At 35.9% G+C, this 4,262-nt stretch overlaps 1 long non-coding RNA gene across 1 annotated transcript; it reads left to right on the top strand.

Annotated features, from left to right (window-relative positions):
- Nucleotides 1-238: 238 nt before the first annotated feature.
- On the top strand, nucleotides 239-2,586 carry LOC137038094 (uncharacterized). Its single transcript, XR_010897375.1, has 3 exons — nucleotides 239-301; nucleotides 747-828; nucleotides 1,816-2,586. It is a non-coding gene; the product is annotated as an uncharacterized lncRNA (long non-coding RNA).
- Nucleotides 2,587-4,262: the final 1,676 nt, after the last annotated feature.

Here is a 4,262-nt window from a genome sequence, read left to right as displayed (position 1 = left end):
ACACACACACACACACACACACACACACACACACACACACACACACACACACACACACACACACACACACATATATATATAGACACACATATGGACGGACACACACACACACACACACACACGAATACAAGATGTATGGCTTGATTGGAGGACGGCGACTGTCCATCACACAAAGGCCAATAGGCTCTGACGGTTCCACGCAACACCTGCTTGCGCGTGCGCGAAGTGGGTCTGTGTCGTCATCGTCAGCAGGTTCTGACCTGGACCGATTCGACTGAATTTGGGCATAACAGCTCAGACGGTAAGCAAAGTTTTTGAAGTCACATTTTATAACTAGAAAATTCCTAAATAAATGTTGAGTGTGCCTGACTCTGGTCCATATACGTATTGTGTTAATTAATAATGTGTTTATATGGGCAGACTAACGTAGTTTAACCGCGAACCGGAGTTAGTGCTAGCTAACCGTCAAACGCCGTTCTTATCTGTGTGTGTGTGTGTGTGTAGACGTATAAGCAGACTAGTTTAACCGCGAACCGCCGTTAAGTGTAACGTTACGGGCAGACTAGTTTAACCGCGAACTGCCGTTAGTCCGTCGTTCCACCGGCGTGTAACTTATGTGTGCGCTAACGTTATATTAGATCAGTTTGAATGTTTTTGTCTTGTACTACCGTTACCCAATCAGGGAGAGGCATAAGAATATCTATACATCTTTAGCATGTCACATTCTTCTTTCTTCTTTTTTCCAGAGATTTGGAAAAACGACCTGAAAGTCTCCTTTAACGTTAAGTTGTCCCCATACCTAACCCAACCATCTATTTGAATCTGAAAGTAACTAACCCTTAACTTTTTTTTTGTTACATTTTTGTAAAATTTAAATACAGGTTTATGTGGAAGACTTTTTATATATAAAATGTATATAATAATTTCTGATCAAATCATTGCATTTATGTTTGAATGATTCGTTTTTGACTTGAAACAGTTGCATATTAAACTTAAATTTAGCTTATCCTTCCTATTTTGTTGGTTTTGGGGGGCGTGTTAGAGGGGGATTCTGTAGGTGGTCCTCAGAAAAAAATTGGAAGATAAAGTGGTCCTTGGGCTGAAAAAGTTTGAGAAACACTGTGTTAAATTGATAGTAAAGGAGATTTATTTTATTTGAAAATGTTTTTATTTTGAATAAATGCAGTTCTTTTAAACCTTTTATTCATCAAATATATTAAGCAGCAGAACTGTTTCCAACACTCATAATAAATCAGAATATTAGAATGATTGCTGAAGTATCATGTGACGCTGAAGGAATGATACTGAAAATTCAGCTCTTCACAGAAATAAATTGTAATTTAACATATAATAAATTGAAAACCAAATATTTAAATTGTAATAAGAGCACAATATTACTTTTTTTTTTTTTTTACTGTATTTTTGATCAAATAAATGCAGGCTTGATGAGCAGAAGAAACTTCTTTCAAAAACATTACACATAGTAATGTGTCCAAACTTTTATATATATATATATATATATATATATATATATATATATATATATATATATATATATATATATATATAAATATAAATAAAATACTCCATTCTGGGCTCTAGACTAACTTCTCTACCTGCAGCAAGGGTTACTACCAACTGCCTTTTGTTGCTCGCTCAAGCACATGATTATCAATGACCTTGCATGTTGATCAATACTAATTGATATACTTTGATCATTGGCAATGCCACAAAAGTTGATATTTGCTAAATATTTTAATTTGAGTTTAAAATATTAGTGTTTGCTAATACTGATCTGTTTTTTTTTCTCGTCAGATGCGGTCTTGAGCTTAAAGCCAATGAAAGTAGACGAATACATGGCCAAAGACTTGAAATATGCACCTGAGAGGACTGGTGGCGGTAGCAGAAAGAAGTAACAAGAAAGTTGTTAATGTTGCCCAATGTTTGGGCCGTTTTTTTTAAAGGTTAAAAAAAGCTAGTCCACCCAAAAATGAAAATTCTGTCATTTACTCCTCACCCTAATGTCGTTCCAGACCCGTAAGACTTCCATTCATCTTCAGAACACAGTTTAAGATATTTTATATTTACTCTGAGCTTTCTGTCCCTCCATTGAAAATGTATGTACGGTATACTGTCCATGTCCAGAAGGACCAGAAAGATAATAACATCATCAAAGTAGTCCATATGTGACATCAGTGGGTTAATTAGAGTCTCTTGAAGAGTCGAAAATACATTTTGGTCCAAAAATAAAAAAAAGTACGATTTTATTCAGCATTGTTTTCTCTTCTGCGTTTGTTTTCAAACCTCAAATAAAGATTCAAACAGCCATGAATCAATGATTCGGATCGCCACAATGCTCTGGGACTAAAATATAAAATATCTTAAACTGTGTTCTGAAGAGGAATGGAGGTCTTACGGGTGTGGAATGACTTTGGGGTGAGTCATTAATGACCTCAATTTCACTTTTGGGTGAACTAACCCTTTAATGACAGAATTTTTGGGTAAAGTAAAAGTTTGACATGTGTACAATTGATGTGAAAGGTTGGCACAATTGCAGCTATGTAATAAAGCATGTTTCCTACGTCAGTGAAATGTCTTTATTAATCTTCTTCCTGGTCTTCCTTTGACCAATTGGCTTCTTCCAAGCTGACTGTGCGTGTTTGCAAACTTAGTGTTTATGTATCCATTTCAAGGTGTTTGGTGTTGCTGTTGAACACATCAATACTTCAGTGAAAACAGTTTAACAAAAACTATGTTGAAAAGCAGGACTTTATAGTGACGTTGAAATTTCAACGTTGATTGGATTTGCAAAATCTAAACTTAAATCAATGTTGGCAAATTCACCTATGCTGAGAAACATGACGTCGGAATGACGTTGCCATTTCAACGTTGATTAGATTTGCAAAATCTAAAGTAAAATCAATATTGTTTCAATGTTGGCAAATTCACCTATGTTGAGAAACATGACATTGGAAAGACGTTGCCATTTCAACGTTGATTAGATTTGCAAAATCTAAAGTAAAATCAATATTGTTTCAATGTTGGCAAATTCACCTATGTTGAGAAACATGACGTCGGAATGACGTTGCCATTTCAACGTTGATTAGATTTGCAAAATCTAAAGTAAAATCAATATTGTTTCAATGTTGGCAAATTCACCTATGTTGAGAAACATGACGTCGGAATGACGTTGCCATTTCAACGTTGATTAGATTTGCAAAATCTAAAGTAAAATCAATATTGTTTCAATGTTGGCAAATTCACCTATGTTGAGAAACATGACGTCGGAATGACGTTGCCATTTCAACGTTGATTAGATTTGCAAAATCTAAAGTAAAATCAATATTGTTTCAATGTTGGCAAATTCACCTATGTTGAGAAACATGACGTCGGAATGACGTTGCCATTTCAACGTTGATTAGATTTGCAAAATCTAAAGTAAAATCAATATTGTTTCAATGTTGGCAAATTCACCTATGTTGAGAAACATGACGTCGGAATGACGTTGCCATTTCAACGTTGATTAGATTTGCAAAATCTAAAGTAAAATCAATATTGTTTCAATGTTGGCAAATTCACCTATGTTGAGAAACATGACATTGGAAAGACGTTGCCATTTCAACGTTGATTAGATTTGCAAAATCTAAACAAAATTCAACGGTTATCCAACACTGGCACCTGACGTTGATTCAACAGTGGCTCAATGTTAAAATGCCAGCTGGGACTGATCACTTGAAACTACCCCAACAAATAGCACTTACCAAATACAACAGACGAGTCAGTGCCATTGTGAGGGTACCGAGAGTGAGAGTAGTAATAGCTGCAAATCTTGTCCAGTTGATAGCCTGAAACTCTGTAGGACCCGACGAGATCCATGGGGCATCCATGGAGCATGTTGCCTGCTTTTAGGAAGAGCTTGTCTGAGCCATGTGGTTAACCAGCACTCAATATAAGTGTGTCCATGCCCCCTTGGCTGTGTCATGGCCGTTGACACTTCTGTAAGCCCATTAAGTTTTGATTGCCCAGTTTGCATCTTTGGAACGACTCAGCTTTTCTTCCAACATGGCTGGACATTTTAAGCAATTCATGCAAATACAACACTCATGAACATCCCGCTGAATATAGAAAATAGTCATTTTAAAGCATAGGCCTCAGGATGCTAACTTTATTGTGCTAAAGAGAAGCACTTATTATTAATCAGGAATGCTTCTATTTGTAGTCATCTATAAGAGGTCTGAAAATGTAAGGGATCTGAATAAAAA

The sequence above is a fragment of the Pseudorasbora parva genome, chromosome 13 (assembly GCF_024679245.1).
Source record: "Pseudorasbora parva isolate DD20220531a chromosome 13, ASM2467924v1, whole genome shotgun sequence".
NCBI lineage: Eukaryota > Metazoa > Chordata > Actinopteri > Cypriniformes > Gobionidae > Pseudorasbora > Pseudorasbora parva.
Note: the sequence above shows the minus strand (reverse complement) of the source record. Positions and strands in the feature narration are given on the sequence as shown.